Consider the following 22,520-nt stretch of genomic DNA (forward strand, 5'->3'; position numbering starts at 1 on the left):
TTTTTTACCATCTTGTTTTTAAATTTTGCTGTAAACCGCCTTGGGGTTGTTTTAATGAAAGATGGTATATACATTTAACAATAAATAAATAAAATCCTCTCTGGATAGGGTAGGGAACTAAGATCATTACAACAATGTTAAAGAGCCCTAAAAACATGGGTTTTCTTAAAAAAAATGTTTAAATAGTATTAATTGTTTTAATGGATTGTTTTGTTTTTGTTAACCACCTAGAGCCATTGGGTTGTGTGGTATAAATAATTTCTGCCTAAACCTGGAGAGTCACTGCCAGTAAGTGTCAACAGTGTTGAACCGGATGGACTATTAGTCTGACTCAATGTTTATTTGTTTGATTGATTGATTGATTTCTATACCGCCCTTCCAAAAATGGCACAGGGTGGTTTACACAGAGAAATAACAAATAAATAAGATGGATCCCTGTCCCCAAAGGACTCACAATCTAAAAAGAAACATCAGATAGACACCAGCAACAGTCACTGGAGGTACTGTGCTGGGGGTGGATAGGGCCAGTTACTCTCCCCCTGCTAAATAAAGAGAATCGCCAGTTAAAAGGTGCCTCTTGGCCAAGTTAGCAGGGGAGTATGGTGACTTCCTATGCAGGGGACATATGGTGACTTCCTATGTTAGCAGTGACTTCCTATGTTTCTGTTCATGCTCTGGACCCTCCTCTGTGTCCTGAGCATGAGGAAAACAGCTGTACCATGCTGTTTGGTTGATAGCACCAAATGATATATGACTTAATAGTGTCCTGTTTACACTGCTTGATCTCAGAAGTGTGCATGTGTATTTCCCCCTGTGTTGTTTTACGGAGAAAAGCAGATCTTAATTCAGTGTGTTTGGTAGACGATAATGGATTCAATAGCTGACATTCAGATCAAACACGTGTCCGTGCAGGAAGGGAGCAGTCTAACAGAGTTTCCAAACTAACTGCACTGGTGCAGCAGAGAAGTGGCAATATTTGATACATTCTCCTTCCCCAGGAAGCCCTTGGTGTTACCCAAACATATGTCCCTGAAGGCTGCATATTTTCAGGTGGCACAAAGGGCTTGCAGTTCCTGAGGAAGGGGAGGGTGTCAAAAATTGACACTTTCCTGGTACACCTGTGCAGTTAGTTTGGAAGTGCTGTGAGGTTGTGTCCTTGCTCTGAATGTCAGCGAGTTTTATGAGATTTTCTGTAGTATGTGGTTGTTTAAAGCTAGATCTCATTTTAACCATGTGGTTGTTTAAAGCTATAATTCAAATTATTTTAAAAAAATATTTTTGTTCACCCTATTTAGCTGTGTATTTCTAGTTACAGTTTTATTATAGATGTTATTAGCCATCCTAAGGAACAGGGCAGTTTATAAATCTAAGTAAAATAATTTTTAGCATAAAATGGATTAATTATATCTGAGCAAGTCAGAAATGGATAACTGTTCTTCCAAATGAATATTCATTAATCTAAATAAGTGACATAGCTTTCAAAGTATTAAATGGGGAAAATGAACATCTGATTGCTTACATTGAATCCTACATATGTATTTAGTAGATTACTTGCAGTGATGTTTTATCTTAACCTCCAAATATGTCAGATTCATTTATAATACAGAAATTCTTGAAGAAAAGATAAAGAAGGTCCATTAGTTGCAACAACTTTCTTTATTATGCTAGAGATATCCTTAGGACTGCTGCCAAACTGCCTGGAAACTGGTTGGACTCTTCATTCAAATCCCTTTTATATCTTAAACAGACTCATACATTTTGAAAGGCTAACCAAGGACATACACTAATGGAAAATTGTAACAATTTTGAGACAATGATAAGATCACATTAGGTTTGGTTTGGAGAATGTAAAGTATTTCTACATTTATTCTCCAAAGGCCCATTTAGGAAGAACTTCATAGGTTTAAAAAGTGGTTATTCAGAGAATATTGCTAAAATGGCTTTGTGGTGCAAAGTTTTGTAATGAGTTTCCTATTTTATACACCTTGAATGCTATTTCTTTGCTAATGAAACGTCTGGAAGAGATAAACAAGGCAAAGATTGGTAGATTTAAGAAAACAAGCACAACATAGTCTGCTGAAGCTTGGGTGAACAACTGTGTTCAGCCAAAGCACTTGATTTTAAGACAGTGAGGCTTAAAGCACCACCTAGCCTGGCTTTTAGCTGAGGTTAAAGAAGCAAGCACTCTCTTCACACAGGCTTGCTGCTTGTGTGTGAGCTTAGGCTGCTTCCAGCCTAGCCCTGGCCACAGTGCATTGTGGAATTCCCAGAGGCCAGGACACGTTGTCCCGGCTCTCTGAATATGGATCGTATGAGAACGTGGACGGTGCTCCCACCAACGTTTTGGCAATTGTCGGGGGTGGGGGCGGAGTTGAGTGAAACAAAGCCTCCCCTCACCCTGTGTGGTTGTGTGAACAACATCAGTGCTGGCATCCAGACTAACAAAGCATGGGGGCTATATGAGATGTGTCGGTGCTGCAGATGGATTCAACTAAAGCAGCACTGGCAACTGCAATGATGAGAGACAAGTGTCAGTGACCTCACCTTCCCCTAGAAGCACTTGGTGTCACCCAAAAACTATGTTAAAACACACAGCTCTCAGGAATTTATTTTTGGATGGCAGAGTGCTTATGAGGAGAGGGGAGATTGTTACAATTCCTGCCCGCCCCTCCCCCAACCTCCATGCCAATGTTGTTTTAGCACCAGGGCTTCTCACATAGCACCTTCGCTTTGTTAGTCTGGATGTCAGCTAATGTTACTCAAATTATGTGACAGGCCGCACTGGGCACACAAGACACCGAAGGGGGGAGAGAGAGAATGTGTGTAGGTCAGTCCACAGTGGGTTAGGATCCTGCAACAGGCAGAGGCAAAGACACTTCTCTCCCAGCATCAGAGATTTCACATTGCAGCCATCTAAACTGCTAACCTAACCACAAAGCTTTAGAGAACCTAGGAGCCTGTGGAAGCTTCAGACCAAAGCAGGTGCCCTGACTTACTCTTCTTTGAAGTGTTGGCTGAGCATCCCAATTTGCAGAGCCTTAAGCACACAACAGTGGGTACATATAGCTGTGAGGAGGATTCTGTGTACTCAAAGAGATGACTGCTCCTGGGCTGCAGGGATTGGAAAGTTGTATGTTTGGAAGAGAGCCCATCCTGCTCAAAAAACAATTGAGCAATGCTGACAGTCAAACTAGACATGATGCTTAATTTACCCTGTGTCCCCTCCCCCCCTTAACTGAAATAGCAACCACCAGAGTAGGGAATCGGGACTGTGTAGTACAGAATGATCGATGCTTTCCCTTCATGTCACAGTCTGAGGAAAACAGCTTTCCTGAAGCTGCTTTAAGCTCCAAGAAAGACACATCCATTGGTACCAATGAAGGTTGTGAACGACCGGAATCTGGATCAAAATGTGGTGAGGGCAGAGTGTTAAAACTCCCCATGCCATGATCCCAGTCCAGATTGGCTCCCTTGCAGCTGCTGTTAACAGTTAAGAAGACAAAATGAAAGCAGAGAAGCCCCCAAACCACAATTCTCATAACATTTGGTTTGAACCTGATTTAATCTGATCTTAGGCTGTTTCAGACGAGTGCCATCCGGCTCATACAAGAAGATTGGGGATGTGCCGAGAGCATGCTTGCTCTGACATCACAGGAAGACATCCCAATGTGCTCTTGGGGTGTCCCTTAATTGCATGAGGCGGACATTCATTTGAATTGCCCCTCTATACACACTTCACTTTTGGAGTGTGTGTAAAGGGGTGATTCAGATGAACACCCCCCCGCCCGTGTGATTAAAGGACACCCCAAAAGTGCATCAGAATGTCTTCCTTTGATATCAGGGCAGGCACATTCTCAGTGTGTGCCAGACAAGCTCGTCTGAACAGGCCTTTAAACAGATTATGAACTGGGAAGGTCTGTTGGCAATGACAAGGAAGTATATTAAGAGGGAATCCAAGGGTCAGGCATGAGCAGATAGTGTATTAGGCTGCCTTTGCATTATTAGTCACTAACAACAGATATGAAACTGTCTAAGAAAGGTCTACAACAGTATCACTCAGACATATTTTGTTTTTCTAAGCTTGTTTTTGGTCAGCTAGTTGATGTAATGTGTGTCTGGTGCAGTGCTCCCTCTAACAGGGATTCCCAGACTTAGGTGACTACAACTCCTAGCATCCCCAGCTACAATAGCCTTTGCTTGGGGGTTATTGGAGTTGCAGTCAACAACATCTGGGAATCTCTGTTAGAGGGAACACTGGTCTGGTGGTATATACTTTGAAGGTACTTATCAAGAATTCAGGGAAAGTGATGGGATAGGGAGAAAAACCCTGAGGTGAATAACAATCGGAGGGGTGGTGGTTCCCCATTTGCTGAGCATCATGAGAGCTAGAACAGACACAGCTTTATCAGAACAACATTGGTTGCAGTATGACATTATCACCTGGGAATGGGGTTGCTAACCTTTGTCTTCCTGAAGAGCACCTTTGCCTTTGAAAGCTGCATGACGGGGATAACAAATATAGCGGTCCCCTATTCACTACATCTTCATTTAGAATACAGCTGGGTACTGTACCTCAGAAAGACATAGGAACCCTGCCAGAATGAAAAAGTGGCAATGCTACAGAAGAATAACTAGCTTGTGCTATTATAGGCCTTGCTTTTGGTCTGTATATGCAGTTGGTGTGGAACATCTTTGCCTCTCTGCATGTTGGAGGATACTTTTCTGCCTGTAAGCTGATCAAAAAAATTGGGGTGTTGATGAGTAATAGGTAGCAGTTGCTACAGTTTTTACTGTGAGTAGGTGCTCATTCAGAGTTGTTGAATGAGTGAGAATAGGAGCTATCACATAGGGGTTCTGTCATTCCACATACTTTGGCTGTCTGATATCTACATTTGGGGCTTTGCCAAGTAAATATTGCTGTATTTGATCACAAATTTGCAGAGGGTTCCTTGCTGTGACCTTTGTATGCAGAATGGGACTTCACAGAAGCTTCTCAGGGCTGCTTCCAGTATTGCCTTCTAGCTGTTTACCTAAATCCTTTTTAAAAACAAGAGTATAAAAATGTAGCGCTGGAATGGTTCTCAGCCTCTCAGAAAATCAAATGACTTATCTAAAGGCCAATATATTGATTTAGCTGCTGATTTTAGGTTATCAAACTGGAAAATTTGAGAAGTTGGTGTTCTCCACAATAATTTCAGAAAGAACTGGAGGCATTGGCTTGGCCGTCTCTCCTAATCGTTTATGCACCTACTGTTTCCAGAATCACCTCTATGAAAAAGAGTATTCCTAGTTTGCAGTGGATGCTTACGTAATGGAATCATGCTTCCAAGAACCCACAAATCTTAAATGAATTCTAAAGCGTGTGCCCTTGTGAATAGCAATATACACCTAAAATATTTGTGAGCAATAAGATCATGTTCTGAATGGTTAATTTTCCTACCAGGGATGTTAGCTTCAATCTGTCTGTTATGAATTACCATACATAAGAAAAAGAAATCTGTAATTCCACTCCTCGGTGTCTTTATTTGGAGTCTGAAGAGATGCTCGAGAGCTGCTTGGATTCCAAAGAGGTTTCTTGCAGTGCTAAAGACTTAATTTTAGAATACTTCTAAGTAAATCACCAGGAAATATTATGGACTGGTGTGGGGGGGGGCGGGGTGGGTTTCTTCAGGATTTTAATAATTATATCATCCTTTCCAATATTATCCACAGATACTGTGTTGGACTGATAAACAATAGAGTTTGCCAAAGACAGAAAGCAACAAATGTCCTTGCAAACCTGAAGAGGTCTGTTTTGAAGGGAGGTGGGGGAGAACAGTGAGAGCTATAGTTGTTATAATGCAGTTAATGGGTGACAGTATGCTAATAAGTCAGATTAACTAAGCAGGTGATTCATGCAGTAATCCTTCTTGAAAGAAAGTGCCCATTTTGAGATGCTAAATGAGAACATAAATGCAGTCAGGCATAGAAGCCTTGAAAGATAGAAAGTGTGCAGACCTGCTTGTTAATGTAGTCAGTGAAATTAATTTTGGGGGGTGAAAGGGGTTCATTTTTCATAACCTATGATCATTTTATAGGAGTAAGGATCAAAATCCAAAGAGATACAGGTATATTTCTGTCAAGTCTAAATGAATGTAATGGCCTAGCAGAATTATATTTCTAATGTTCTGTGTCACTTGGGTGAAATGCACATCAGGCTAGGCACTTCAAACCTATGATATAGCTAAGATGGCTGCCGCTGTGCCAGGATTTACACTGGCATAATGCTGTTGGGATTCCATGTTGACCCAGTAGTAGTGTAAAACACAATGGTATTAAAGGTAAAGTGTGCCGTCCAGTCAGTGTCGACTTCTGGCGACCACAGAACCCTGTGGTTGTCTTTGGTAGAATACATGAGGGGTTTGCCATTGCCTCCTCCCTCACAGTATGAGATGATGCCTTTCAGCATCTTCCTATATCGCTGCTGCTCAATATATCTGGGAAACATACCAGCGGGGATTCGAACTGGCAGCCTCTGGCTTGCTAGTCAAGTCATTTTCCCGCTGCGCCATTAGGTAATATTAAGGGAAAGTAAACCCAAAAGAGCAATAATACCCACTCCTACAGAGTCTCTGGCAATTCTGTTGCCACTCTCCAATCACAATAATTTTCATGCCCTCGTATTAGCCATTCATGGAAGCGCTAATCAATATGCAGCAACATCAGGAATATTGAGATGATATCACTTAACTTGTTCAATACCCTCCAACATTCACATGCACAAGCAGGTGCAGCTTGCACTCAGAACCTATGGGTAATATAGTACCTTTGTCAAGATGCTCATTGACTTGGTAACTGAGAGAAAGTGTGCCACCTCCTGGGTTCTTTTCCATTTCACATGCTTCAGCCAAACTCCCCACTTTCCTTTTGGATGTGCACTTCTTTAGTTTCCCCAGTGATTATTGTATTTGGGGATTTACCCACAGGGGGCAATCAATCATGTTGTCAGGATAATACTTACCCATCCAATAGAGGGAGTTGCAGTAGAACTTTGTCTTCAGTTGCTGTTGGTTCTGTACAAAATGCTCTAGTTGTAATGAGTCAGATATGCTTGACAGCAGTTCCAATAAATGAAGTGTTTGGTGATACCCAGTGAAGTGGCTATGCTTTCCATTCCCTTCCCCAGTGAATGGTGGGGACTTATCCGCTTCAGATATTTGTTGCCAACAGGGACCTTCTTTTGGGAGTATGCATCTTGTGTCCTGTTTGTTTCACTACTGCTCTTGTGTACTCATGATTCTTTAGACATTTGGGCAGAGTGATGTACTGTACTCAACATTGTATATCTTGATACAGTATACACTCGTGGACAAATTTGTTGGTACCCTTACAGCTCATTGAACAAGTGTTTTATGCCTCCTGAAAAGAGATTAAATTAAAAGCAATTGTCCCATGCATACCTGCATGCCTTTGATATGTCATCAAGTAAAGCAAAGCAAGTGTCAAAAGAGATAAAGTATTGCTTTTTCTACAAAGATATTCCAAAGTGGCCTGGACACACTTATTGGTACCCCTAGAAAAGATCATAAATAATTGGATTAGAGTGATTTTTCAAATTGCTGTTTTCTTTAATTAGTATCACACATGTCTCCAATCGTGCAATCAGTCATTCAGCCTATTTAAATGTAGAAAAGTGGTCACTCTGCTGTTTGGTATCATTGTGTGTCCCACAATAAACATGGATCAGAGAAAGCAAAGGAGAGAGTTGTCTGAGGAGATCAGAAAGAAAATTATCGACATGCGTGTTAAAGGCAAAGGCTATAAGACCATCTCCAAGCAGTTTAATGTTCCTGTGACAACAGTTGCACATATGATTAAGATGTTCAAGGTCCACGGGACTGCAGCCAACCTCCCTGGACGTGGCCGCAAGAGGAAAATTGACCCCAGAATGGGCAGAAGAATAGTTACAATAGTAGGCAAAAAGCCAAGGACAACTTCCAAAGAGATACAAGCTGAACTCCACGGTCAAGGTGCATCAGTGTCTGATTGCACCATCTGTCACTTTTTGATTGACACTGGGCTCAATGGAAGAAGACCCAGGAGGACTCCATTGTTGAAAGAAAAACATAAAAAAGCCAGACTGGAATTTGCCAAAATGCATATTGACAAGCCACAGTGCTTCTGGGAGAATGTCCTTTGGACAGATGAGACAAAACTGGAGCTTTTTGGCAAGTCACATCAGCTCTATGTCCACAGATGAAAAAATGGAGCTTTCAAAGAAAAACACCATACCTACTGTGAAACATGGAGGAGGCTCAGTTATGTTTCGGGGCTGCTTTGCTGTATCTGGCACGGGGTGCCTTGAGTCTATGCAGGGAACAATGAAATCTCAAGACTATGAAGACATTCTGGAGCGAAACGTACTGCCCAGTGTCAGAAAGCTCTGTCTCAGTCGCAGGTCATGGATCCTCCAACAGGATAATGACCCAAAACACACAGCTAAAAGCACCCAAGAATGACTAAGAACAAAACATTGGACTATTCCGAAGTGGCCTTCTATGAGCCCTGATTTGAATCCTATCGAAGATCTATGGAAAGAACTGAAGCAAGCAGTCTGGAGAAGGCACCCTTCAAACCTGACACGGCTGGAGCAGTTTGCTCAGGAAGAGTTGTTGACAGGTGCAGAAGTCTCATTGGGAGCTACAGGAATCGCTTGTTTGCAGTGATTGCATCTAAAGGTTTTGCAACAAAATATTAGGTTAAGGGTCCCATCATTTTTGTCCATGCCATTTTCATTTGTGTTATTATTTGAAATATTCTGTTGCATCAAAACTCTAAAGCAAAGTCTGATTTTTGTTGAATGCGGAAGGTAATGGAGTTGCAAGGAAGCCATTTTGGTTGCTTAGGGAATGTTTTAAATAGATGAGAGCTTTGTATACAGGCTGCAACCTTACAGCAGGGCTGCCATGAAAAAATACAGGCCAGAGGCTTCACATCCCTTTAAAATGATTGGACAGTTTGCTACTATTCTGGATAATGCTATTGGACATAAAGGGTCAATCCAATATGAAAGTGGCCAAACAGAATGCTTACAGGGATAGGTCAAGGGTCCTGGACATTCTGTATGGCTGGCTATATAAGGCGCAGAACAGGGGGTTTGAGAGCAAGTTGTGTGGCAGCGATGATAAAGAATATTTATATACCGCTTTTCAACAAAAGTTCCCAAATTGGTTTACATAGAGAAACAGAAACAAATAAAGATGTATCCCTGTCCCCAAAGGGCTCACAATCTAAAATTTGTGTGGTTGTGCAGAAGATTGCTGAGGGACAGTGGCTGACATCCTGACTAAATTTCTCAGTAGTACTATGCTGAGAGTAGTCTAAATTTCAATAGAACTTCCTCTATTATATATGCTCAGGATGTCAGCCAGTGACAGGAAGAAGAGGGCTGAGCAAAAAGGCTAAGGAAGCTGAGAATGCAGAAGCTAGGACTGAAGAGGAAAGCCTAGGCTGAATCTGTAGGGGAAGAATGGCAGTTCATTCCCCAAATAGCAAAGCACAACTGTTTGGTGAGAAAGCAGCAAAGCAAGAGGTCTTGAGACAGTTCTTTAGGACTGAAGAACTACAAGGATTCATTTAAAGAAAAGGTTACAAATGAATGTGAAAAAGCCTGCAGCTTAATTTTAGCTGTAGCTCATGGCTGAAGAGAGAGAACATAACAAACAGCCATCTCTGGAGAGGCAAAATGGAGACTAACCCTGGAAGAACAGAGAGGGAAGGAGTCCAGCACTTTTATCCACGATCCTAAAAGCCCCCAGTGGTCACTATAAGACATTGCAGCTGGGAGCTGATGCTGCCAGAGTCCTAGCTCCAACAGAATCACTGGGAGCTCATCACTAGGAGAAAACCTGCATTTGACAGACTGAAAGTTTAGGCAGCAAATGGAAAAGCATAACAGAAGGTGAAGTGATTGCGCTATCTTCAAGAAGGAAACTTACCTGCAAGGAAGAGTCTTCATTGGCTGAAATCTGATAGCCTGGAGGAGGCTGATCAGATGAGTAGAAAGAGAACCTCAGATTGTTAAGTCTTTGGCTGCATTCAGATATCACACCAAACTGGAGTTACATGTTGCTGGGGTTCATGTAACTGTGTGTCTGAATGCATGAAATCGCAGTTTGGACCCTAACTCAAATTGAGGTTTCAGTTACCAAACTCCAGCTTGAACCCTTGGTTTGAAGTGAGGTTCACTGCTCAGGCCTCTGGTTTGTGGCTATCTCAGTTATATCTGAATGCGGAACTGCAGGTAGCCTTCCCTGGGACCAGAGTGGAGGGAAGGAAGCTCCTCCCTCTCTGTGTCCTTATTGGCTGCCACAGCTGTCCACTAATCAAAGGTGGAAGCCTGGCAGCTAGCTTCCCCTCAGAAAGGAGGCCAGCTCTTATGTCTGAATTCAGACAGCTAAGCACATGGCGGGTGGGGAAGTGGAACCTAGACCCTCAGTTCTGTGTTATGTCTGAATTCAGCCTTTGTTTAAAGCAAGAAACCTGATAGGGACACTTATGTCAGATGACTCTGAAGCAACTGCCAGGAGAAAGGCTTAGATCACAGCAGTAAAGGCATGTGTCTCTTAAAGCAATGGAACATCAGAACATCTCCCTGTGTGAGTTCTTGCTGGGAAGGAAGAATGGAGAGTTGGCTAACAGGTTGTTTAGGGCTATGAACTAAGTCAACTCTTTTAGTCACTCCCTTTAGTAACTTCAACTACTCATAGGGGGGGGGGTCACAATCCACACTAAGAAGAGCATTGTGTTACATTCTTAGTGCCATTTGCTGACTATTTGTGGCAATCCATGAAACAACTGTGAAAGGTTTTTCCTCTAGTTAGAATACAAGGGATATGAAAAAAGATTGTTCTTTAGTATTTGCTTCATGGATTGTCACAAATTGCCAGCAGATGGTGCTAAGAATATAATGTGACTTCTTTCTTCTTAGTGTGGATTCCCAGTGTTCTTTCTGTTGTAATTTGTGCTGATGTTGGAATATATCAACAGCTGAAAGTACCCGAAGAAACAAAACAATACTTGATTGATAACTTTTCTTTATCCTCCAGTAGTTTATAAAATTATAACTTGTAATTAAATTAATATTATAGTAAATATCGACATACGTTTTAAAAATCTGATGGGGTTGCTGTGGGGTCCTTAAGGCAAATAGAAGCAAATAGAAGAAATAAAAGGCAAATAGAAGAAGAGGGATTTATAAGAGATTCTTCATACATTGGCGTTGTTCCACTGATGTAATGCTTTCACTCACCAGTCCCAGCACTGCTGCACCAGTATATATTTACTTATGTAACTTGGTGTTCCACTTGCCAAAGAGCATTTGCCAGTTGGTGTGATTGCAGAATAGAATCTCATTGTTAGATGATGAATGAAATGAACCCAATTTATACATACTGCAATCCTGCAAAAGTGCTGTGAGATTTGCAAAAAGCATCCTATCAACGAATGAATAATATCTTAGGTCACTTGACCAGTTAGGTTGTAATTCAGTCCAATGAGAGATGGGCACAAAGTAGTGGAACTGAAAGGAGAAAGAACTACCTACTCAAGACAAGGCTTTGTTGAGTGATCACGTTCATTACACAGGTTTTTATAGACACAGCAGAGATGGGTTGCCACTGCAATTAAGCACTTCACTATAATGACTATAACTGGTTTTGATGTCTTACTCAGCTTTGTACCAGTATGATTTTTAGGAAGAGTGTACATTATTTCCATGAAAACAAATATGAGGATGAGGAAGCATTTTCCCTAGTGTGCAATTCCTGCTAAAGAATTTACATTCTTCTAATTTATTGGTTTACTGCACCACTTAGTGCACTCTGGAGATGTGGAGAATGTCCTCGCTGTTAAGAATATGCAGAGGAAATTTACCCTTTTTGCACCAAGTCACTCACTGTCTCCTTGAAGTCATCATACCCTTTCCTTTCTCTCAGAAATTTTCTTCTATTTGCTTTGTATGTTGGCAGAGAGAATATTAGCAATAAGGATGCAATCCTCCATCGAATCAAGTGGTGGCAAAGCAAACTGCCATCAGTAAGAAGCAACAAGAGAGGGAAAGGAAGCAAACCTCTGGAGAACAAGATAGTAAGCAGAATGGTGGGTGATTCATGTGCCAGGGGCGTAGCAAGGTTGGAGGGGGCCCAGAGACAAGATTTTAAAATGGGCCCCTCACTGATATACACACAGAAACACACTTCACAATCTAGTTTTTTTTTACTCTCTGCTCCTGCCGATCTCCAAGAGACTCAACATAATTCATAAGGGGTGCAACGTGGGGGGGTGGGGAGTCATGTGATGTGCCTCGGGGGGGCCCTCAAGGCAGTGGGGCCCCAAGACGACTGCCTCCCCTTGCTTAATGTAAGCCCCTGTAATGTGCTTACATATTACCGGTGTTGAGAAAAATGGTTTGTTTCATCTTTACAAACTATTAAAGGGCTTTGGAGAGACCTTGATGGACATTTCCTGGGCATTAGGAGAGCCTGGAGTATACAACTATCATTTACTGGATCCAGAGGGTCTGATTAGCACATGTAGAACTACCTCAATTAGGTCCACTGGGCAGCCCTTATTGAATCAGTCAAAGATGGCTTTTGAAGTTTCCATCTTATACTTCTTAGCTTAAAAATAGTATTTCAGGTCCAGCCTCACACTCTCTTTCCGTTTGTGTTGGAGTATTTCAGAGGATGATTCTTGGTGGGCTGCCTTGGGGATTCTGAATTGGTGCCACTGGCACCAATGGGAGGTAGAAATTTGCGGTTGCATCAGAGCTTTTCAAGAAAAGGTTTCTACAGTGAGAAACTGTCCACCCCTTGCTGGACCAGGAAGCTACTGTCTCTTGATTTTGGAAGTATAAGATCTTCTCACAGCTAGCATCACTCAGAACATATAGTAACTACCAGCAGGAGGAAGACATGTTCCATATTATTATTATTATTTATTATTATTTATTCGATTTCTATACCGCCCTTCCAAAAATGGCTCAGGGCAGTTTACACACAGAAATAATACAGTACATAAATAAGATGGCTCCCTGTCCCCAAAGGGCTCACAATCTAAAAAGAAACACAAGATAGACACCAGCAACAGTCACTGGAGGTACTGTGCTGGGGGTGAATAGGGCCAGTTACTCTCCCCCTGCTAAATAAAGAGAATCGCCACGTTAAAAGGTGCCTCTTTGCCAAGTTAGCAGGGGTCAAATGTATTTGTCTGCTTGTTTACTCTGTTTATGTGTGCATATACAGGTGAAACTCGGAAAATTAGAATATCGTGCAAAAGTCCATTAATTTCAGTAATGCAAATTAAAAGGTGAAACTGATATATGAGACAGACGCATTACATGCAAAGCGAGATAAGTCAAGCCTTAATTTGTTATAATTGTGATAATCATGGCGTACAGCTCATGAAAACCCCAAATCCACAATCCCAGAAAATTAGAATATTACATGGAACCAAGAAGACAAGGATTGAAGAATAGAACAATATCGGACCTCCGAAAAGTATACAGTGTACTGTGCTTGATTGGCCAGCAAACTCGCCTGACCTGACCCCATAGAGAATCTATGGGGCATTGCCAAGAGGAGGATGAGAGACATGAGACCAAACAATGCAGAAGAGCTGAAGGCCGCTAATGAAGCATCCTGGTCTTCCATAACACCTCATCAGTGCCACAGGCTGATAGCATCCATGCCACGCCACATTTAGGCAGTAATTGCTGCAAAAGGGGCCCAAACCAAGTACTGAATACATATGCATGCTTATACTTTTCAGAGGTCCGATATTGTTCTATTCTACAATCCTTGTCTTCTTGGTTCCATGTAATATTCTAATTTTCTGGGATTGTGGATTTGGGGTTTTCATGAGCTGTACGCCATGATCATCACAATTATAACAAATTAAGGCTTGACTTATCTCGCTTTGCATGTAATGCGTCTGTTTCATATATCAGTTTCACCTTTTAATTTGCATTACTGAAATTAATGGACTTTTGCACGATATTCTAATTTTCCGAGTTTCACCTGTAGTATGCTTATGTGAGAGGTGGGTGGATTGTGGTGGTGGGCAGCAGCAGGAGGAGGATCAGTCAGGCAGCCAGCTGGAGGAGAAAGGCAAGTGAGGTATCCCCCCCCCCCCGGGCGGCATGGCTTGTGTTCACTGTGTTCCAAAGGCACTTTGGAACACTGGTAGCTCTGCCCCATCAAGGCTTTTTAAATGTACTAGCCAACCCTGCACAAAGCATCTGTGGGCTCTTGGGGGCTGGCGGTTACCTCTTTCCCCCCCACCTTCTGCCCCAGTCTCTGCTTCCAGGCCCAGCCGCTTCTCCTCCCCACCGCCACTTCTGCCCCCACACTTTCTTTCTCCCCTCCTGGGCCTTGCCTCCATGTGTGGGCCAGGCCCGCCACTGCCTCTGGCCTCTGCGACCAGGCCCACCCATGGTGGCGACCAATCTTCCTGGGTGTGCCTCAGCCAATCAGGCCTGTCTGCCGCCCAGCCAATCAGCTGGGCACTGGGACACACATTCCAAGGCACACCCAGGAGAATTATATATATATACTAGTGGGCCCGGGCACAGAGCATCTGTGCCTCTAACTGGCCCACCGCGGCACACCACCACCGCCGTGGCCTGGCCCACCAGGCCCGCCGCCTCGCCTCAGCTGGGCTTCCAGGACGCATTTTTCCTGGCACACCCAGGAGAATTAAATATATAGATATAGATAGTGCAGTGAAAATGTGACTACATTTTCTAAGACAATATGGTGTATTTCCAGACTGTAGGCTTTACTGTGGGTCTACAGTGAGGGATTTCTGCAAGTTCAGATTTGCCTAAAACAACGGATGTAAAAAGTAGGTTTTTAAACCCCAGGCATAAATTGGGCTATGCTTTAATGGGCAATGAAAAACCTGAAAAGTGAAGTGCTCCCTAATAGCTCACAGGGACTTTAGCTATCTGGCCAAAGTCTCACAAATCTGGCCAATATGTGAACGAGCACTCTCCATTCTAGGGGAGAAGTGAACTAAAAGCCCCGTCTGGAAATGCTCCTGGTGGAAGGCAAAAGGCTAATAATTATGTTTTTATTGATTTGTATAAGCATTCCTGATATATATATTCACAGCTCCCTTTCCTTGTTATGCAGTTCAGTTAATTATGCCATGGACTTTATCAGGACACCATTTCGCCTTCCTTCTGTTTATAATGGTCCTAGTGCACCATTGCTTTTGTTCTTATAACTTCAGCAACAGATTAACCTGGCATAAACAACTTACCTTCTGCTTTTGCTGAAAAATGAGTCTTGTCAGTTGCCTTGTGTAGTCAGTACCCTGATTACTGGGCAAAGTGACTTTTTAAACGTGGCAATTCTCTTTATTTAGCATGGGGAGTAACTGGCCCTATCTACTTCCAGCACAGTAACTCCCACCCCCATGATTGTTGCTGGTGTCTGTCTTATTTCTTTTTAGATTGTGAGCCCTTTGGGAATAGGGATCCTTCTTTCCTTCTTATTTCTTTATGTGAGCTGCTTTGGAAACATTTGTTGAAAAGTGGTATATAAATATTTGTTGTTGTAGCAAGGTGGAGTAGAAATTCTCGAAAGATAGACACATTGATAAGATGACCATTTTCTAAGAGCAACAGATTGTCTATGAGTGCTGGATCAACAAAGAATTCAACAGGTGCAGTTTTTTCTGTACTGCAACAGTTGGATAGGAAAAGCAGCACCCAAGGAGCATTTGTTTTCTTCACTTCTGAAATGTGCAGAAGTCTCACCTCTTTTAATATAGCCAACCTAAATATTGATACTTTATATGGCAAAGTTGATAGTTTGGCTCCAAAGTGTATATAAAGACTAGTACCGGTACTTTATTTTACTATCGTTGTCTGTGTGCAGGTAATTAACACTACACTCAGCTGGGAAAATGCCAGAACATTATATATTAAGAAAAGAGATCTAAATAACAGGGACAAAACTACCATTCAGTTGAGGCAATTACAAGTAAACATGTGGAATTCTTTAATCTCATTCCAATAGCAAATGATATTCCATTTGTGAAATCTAAAAGCCAAACAATATGGCACACATTGCCCTGTAGTTCAGAGATATCACTGCATTAATTGTAATATGGAATGCATGAGTTTAAACATTTTATATAACCCATAATTTTTAATACTTCAACCTATCAGATATGTAAGAGACTAAATTATATTAAGCAGAAATGGTGCCATCTGAAGATATGAGCATTCATCATTTTTGTGGGTGGAATGGGCAAGCAAATATATTAGTCTTTCACTAATGAAATATAGTACTGACTCTCTTGTTTTGGATCAAAAGAGGTGCAGTGGCCCCAGTCCAGCAATTCTTCCATATAGTAGCCTGCTGTATGTCTTCTGCTGCTGCTGCTGCGCACAATGAGATGATTGGTGTTGTCAGAAACTGAATATATACAAAGACAACAACTTGCAAGTTGTGCCTATGCATAAATCTTTTCTAGGGCCTTCCACCTTTCTTGCTATAGCATACTGCATATTGCCATATATCTGATCAAAGATCATAATGAAATAATTCATTCATATATATCACCGTAGAGGTCTGGGGGTGTTTTGTATTCATTTCCCCCACCATCTCCCCTAGAGCTAACACTCATTATAAGCTATCTGGCAGTGCAGGAGCTCTACATATATGCTCTTGGGCATCTGAATGCAGGGCTTTCCTCCCTTAGACCATATTTGTATGAATGGGTTTGCCAAAGAGTGGAAGTCCTCAGGCAAGAATACGTGCTAGAAGTATGGGAGATGGTGTGCAACAGGGCATTTAGTAAGATGCCGGGGGTGGGGGGATTTCTTCTTTTAGGAAAAATGGGGGAAATTTGTGATTAAACTCTGAATTCAGACATAAACCAGCTTTTTCAGACAGTGACTTTACTGTGACTTTACTTTGGGAGGGTGGGTGTGCGTTGGCATATTGGCCAGATTTACCCTGAAGTCTGTGCAATATTTCAGGGAGCACTTCATACATGATTTGGGTTTTTTCCTCCATATTCAAACATAGCCCAATTTATGTCTGAGGTTTTAAAAAAACCCTCTTTCTGCAATGGAGTGTCCATTATACCCAGAGGTGCTAGGTAATTTTGGCGCCTGGACCTTTTGGAGGTCCTCACCCACACAAATAGTATTTTAAACACATTTTTAACACAAGCACACCACTTGGGACAAACTAAAAAGGGTGTAAGAAAAAGTCCCCAGGGGGTGTAGAGGCCCTGAACTTCGGCCCTGAAGTCCAGGGGCAAGAGTGCCTCTGGTTATGCCTTGAACTTGCAGTAAAGCCTGCTGTCTGAAAAGCCTCCAGGTGTCTGCCGGTTGGTTAGGGGTTTTTTCCTGGAGGGCATTTTCACCTCAGTCGCATCCAGGTATGAGGTGTTGGCAGATTTGGGCATGAATCAGCATACAATCAAATGCCAGTTATGTCTCCGTACCTAAGGGGAACTTGGGTGTAATGTCTCAACTGCATCATGGATTTAGAATGCATTTAGAGCCATGTTATTACTGTGTTAGTCTTACCCCAAGTATATGTAGTTTGTGCTAGAGTTTTTTTAGCCTATGTGCCATAGAATTAGCCAGAAGCATATGACTATATAAGCAGAGATCTGTTAGTAGAGTCTGTGTAGTAATCTATGCATAGATTAGAAAGGTCTTTCCTCTGATAGCCAATGAGATGCTGGCACCTTAGTTTGCTTTTTGTCTTCCTGCACAGGACGAGGAACCAGCATAGACTCTTGAACAGTTGCTCTAATTTCAATCAAAACCACAATCTTTATTTTATCTAGCCAATTGATTTCCAGCTTTCATAATCCCCGTAGAAACACATCTCTAATTCCAGAAACTCCACTAGTAACTTCATCCTTGAACCATATAATTTAATCGGATGAGCCTCTAACATGCAAGGTATTGTGTGTTGGAAGAACTTATTAAAAACCCAGCTGGAATGACATTGGTTTGAGTGATAAATAAATACGCTGCCTGATGGTTTGAGGATCAGAACATAGGGAGCAAATATGCCACCCACATATCCAGCAGGAGGGGCAAATGTCTATTCTTACACTGCTCACACTCCAATTATCATTTAATTTAGATCAGTCCTCCTAACTGGGCAAAGAGGCACCTTTTCAAGTAGAATTTCTCTTATATTTAGCAGCAGGGGGAAAGTAAATGGAAGTCCTGCCCAAATGAAGAGAACAGGAAGGAACACAAACTCTGGCAAAAGAAATACAAGGAGACAATAAGGGAAGCAAAGAGAGAGTTTGAGGAGCATATAGCTAGACGTGTCAAGGGGAATAACAAAAACTTCTTTAAATATATCAGAAGTAGAAAACCTTCCAAGGAGGCAGTTGGAACCTTAGATGATGAGGGTGTAAAAGGGATTATGAAGGAGGATAAGGAGACTGCAGAAAAGCTGAATGAGTTCTTTGCATCTGTCTTCACGGCAGAGGATACTGACCATATACCCTCTCCAGAATTGAGTTTTTCAGGTTTAGCAGCTGAGGGAACTGGGTGAATTTGAGGTGACAAGGGAAGATGTTCTAAACTGTCTTGAAAAGCTAACAATTAACAAATCACCAGGGCCAGATGGCATCCACCCATGGGTTCTGAAGAAACTCAAATGTGAAATTGCCGATCTCCTAGCAAAAATATATAACTTGTCCCTACAATCAGGCTCTTTACCAGAGGACTGGAAAGTAGCCAATGTGACTCCAATTTCCAAAAAGGGATTCAGGGGGGATCTGGGAAATTACAGGCCAGTCAGCTTAACCTTGGTGCTGGGTAAATTGATGGAAAGCATACTTAAGGGAAAAATAGTTAAGCATACAAAAGTACAGGCCCTGTTGAAGGAGAACCAGCATGGCTTCTGCAAGGGAAAGTCTTGCCTCACTAACCTTTTAGAGTTCTTCGCGAGTGTCAACAGGCAAGTGGATAAAGGTGATCCGGGTGACATAGTATACTTGGACTTCTAAAAAGCTTTTGATAAAGTTCCCCACCAAAGGCTCTTGAGTAAACTTAGCAGTCATGGAATAAGGGGACAGGGTCATGTGTGGATCGGTAACTGGCTGAAGGACAGGAAACAGAGAGTAGGAATAAATGGACAGTTTTCACAATGGAGGTAGTTAGGAAGTGGGGTCCCCCAGGGATTAGTACTGGGACGAGTGCTCTTTTACTTGTTCATAAACCCTCAGGCTGACTCAGGCCGTCTCAACTCCATAACCTGCCCTAAAGCCAGTTTGAAATGGGTTTAGATAATCAGTTTCCTCTAAGACCACTTGGAGCTGGTCAGCCACTACCCTCACAATCATCTTCAAACAAGGTGCCCTCCCTTAGTGAGGTATTAATGATATCAACTAGGCCAGCTCCAACAATCTCCCTGTAAGATGAAATCAGCCATGTTAGGCAGGGATCCAAAGCATAGGTGATAGGTTGTACTGCTCCAAGCAGCTTGTCCACATTCTCGGGAGTCACAAACTGAAACGGATCCAATCTAATCTTGCAAGAGGGATTGCTGGTACTTCTCTAACTGGCCCTGCAGAAATGTTGGAGTCTGGATCAGCCCAAATGTGAGAGATTTTATATGCAAAAAACTCATTGAATGCGTCACAGTGAGACATTGTTTCCAGAAACAGATTTTAAACTGAAGAGGCTTGAGTTAACCCCCGAACAATTTGGAACAGCTCTGCTGGATGAGAACTTGCAGATGCAATGCACACAGAATAAAATTTCTTCCTTGCTGCATGTATTGCCATAGCATAGGCCTTCAAATGAGCTCTATGCTGTGTCTTCTTGAATTAAAGATGAGACCTCCTCCATTTGCTCTCTAGTTGTCTACCTTGCTGCATCAGCTTCCATAGCTCTTCTGTATACCATAGAGCTGATTTGGAATCAACTTGGAGAGGATGCTTAGGAATGATTGTGTCTACTGCCCTGGTAAGTTCCCTATTCCTGGTATCCACCAGAGCATCATCAAAATCACCTGCAGAACCAACTCCCTAACCCTCTAAGGCCCTTTAGGATCCAACAGCCTTCTTTGGCAGGCCATTCTAATAGGTCCACCACCCCTGCAGGGGTCAGATGTGACTGCAAGATCAACCTTTACCAGGAAGTAATTTTTTTAATCAGATTTGTTTAATATTCCCCCCCCCCCACTTAATATTTTAATTGTGTCTTTTTTACCATCTTGTGTCAAATTTTTTTTGCTGTAAACCGCCTTGGGATTGCTTTAATGAAAGGCGGTATATAAATTTAACAATCATCAATCAATCAATCAATGGTCCATCTATGACAATGGAGAAACTACAGGAAACCTCAACCATGGAACATTCCCCTGATCTGAGCAAAAGACCAAATCCAGCATGTGACCAGCAACATGCGTAGGTCCTAGGACTAATTGGGATAGGCCCATAGTTGTCATGGCCACTATGAACTCCTGAGCAGCACCAAACAAGTCAGTCCCAAAGTGGACGTTGAAATCACCCTGCACCAAAAGTGTGTGATTCCAACAGCAACTCAGCAACCAATTCCGTCAGTTCATTTAGGGAGTCTGTTAGGCAGTGGGGTGGACAGTATACCATCAGAATACCCAATCTATCTCGAGCCCCACCACCTAAGGTATACATACTCAATATAAGTCAGTTTTCTCACAGGGATCCTGGTAAGGGAGATGTTATTCTTATGAACCACAGCTACTCCACCACCACCCTGCCCACTTCCCTTAACTTGCTCAGCAAGAGTGTACCCTGGGGGAAGAAGTTGAGCCTACACAGGACAGGACCACTAGCCTCCACCAATCAGGTCTGTTATACAAGTGAGATCAGCTGTTCCATCCATGATCAAATCACTCTCCGAGGCCTGAGAGCTTACAGGGCAGCTGGAAGGGAAAACAGTAATTAAATTATTGGACTCCGTCTCCCTGTTGGCATTCTGGTCTGCCAACACCCAATCCTCTATTTTCCAATACTGATGTAGCCCCCACCCCCCCATGTTGTCGAACATGCCTCCTGCTCTATCCTTAACAAAAGAGCCCAGACACTTTCCTGTAAGCAGCCTGGCACAAACCACTATAACAAAAAACAACAAAACACTGGAGGTGAATCTCCAGTTTGGAGGACCTCCTATAGTATGGAATCATGGAGGTCCTCCTCTAGTTTGGACCTATAGTCCAAATAATGAGATAAATGGAGGCATTTATGCCAAACCTGCACAGAAATAATGACCATGTGAGGTAGGAGTGAATAGCATTACATTTGAACCAGTAACAGAAGGAAAATAAACTCAGCTGAGCTGTGGCCAGCTACCATGATTACTTACAAAATCATAACTTCCCCCCACCCCTGAGAAGTAAAAGGATTAAAAAATAAATAAAAATCCACAGTTGGTTGCAGGAAAGCCAAGGGGATAACAATGCAATTGTAACTGTTTTTATATTCAGTCCCTTACAATTAAAATAATACACTGAGTGGCCACGTCTCATGTCAGAGCAGATGCTCTTCTTTAGCTTCACTAAGGGACACAAAGCTAATGTCCTTGCACATCTTCTGTAGTTTTATTTTGCAATTCATGGTTGCTTTATTAATCAACGCAAGATGCATTCATTGAACTGGATTAATCCTGCATAAGTAATTTTGAAATTTCCTGCTGAAGTTATTTTTCATTTCTGTGAACAAATAATTTATTTGGATTTTCATATATCAGGATCACAGAGATTTGCCACAGTCAGATTTTAATTTTAGTTACATCTGAGTTGGCTTATATATTAGGGCACAGAGTTTTGCATGAGAGCCTCTTCTAAAATCTGTAATTGGTGTGGAACACTGACATGCACAGAATAAATCTGACAAGGTCCAAGGAGCTGGGTTCAGTTCCACTGATCAACATCTATGCTGCAGATTAACTGAATCTTTTATGGCATTACAAGCACTCTAGAATTCATTAGTGTAGCTTCCCCTCCCACTATCCACTCTGACCTCCAGTACTACCAAAAGCTTCTTGGTTGCTATGAATTTTAAAACCTGAAGCAAAACAAGAAAAGCAAAATGTTTTATTGATTTTGTATAGTAATGTACAAGCATTCTATTACTTGTATTACACTCACAAAAAAATATGTCCCTACAGTTCTTAGTAAGTATGCAGTGATGACTAAAAATACATTTATATATTGCTTCTTGCACATTCTGCCTTCCTTCCTGTCTGAATCTGCAGTCTCAGTTACAAGGAAAGACCTTTAAAGGGAGATGGCCGTTTAAATCAAGATGTTTAGAACATTGTGCCTTCAGTACTTTGAAATATTTGGCCTTTCTTCTTCTCACATACTGAAGATCAATCATTTAGACCAAAATACATTTTAAGAGCAGAAAGATCCTCTTGGATAATCAAAAGAGGTAAACTTCTGTGATGAAAAGGATTTTGAAAATTTTAATGTTGGATAAGCAGAGATGCCAGACAGATG

The 22,520-nt window shown here is 42.0% G+C and overlaps 1 long non-coding RNA gene across 1 annotated transcript in view; it reads left to right on the forward strand.

The window, feature by feature from the left end:
* The window catches only part of LOC128323528 (uncharacterized), a 30,670-nt gene extending 12,658 nt beyond the window's left edge, over positions 1-18,012 (forward strand). Inside the window, exons 3-4 of the long non-coding RNA XR_008306332.1 lie at positions 12,009-12,138; positions 17,784-18,012. This is a non-coding gene — a long non-coding RNA (uncharacterized LOC128323528). The remainder of the gene's footprint in view (positions 1-12,008; positions 12,139-17,783) is intronic.
* The last annotated feature ends 4,508 nt before the right edge of the window (positions 18,013-22,520 follow it).

This window comes from Hemicordylus capensis, chromosome 4 (genome assembly GCF_027244095.1).
Source record: "Hemicordylus capensis ecotype Gifberg chromosome 4, rHemCap1.1.pri, whole genome shotgun sequence".
NCBI classification, from domain to species: Eukaryota; Metazoa; Chordata; class Lepidosauria; order Squamata; family Cordylidae; genus Hemicordylus; species Hemicordylus capensis.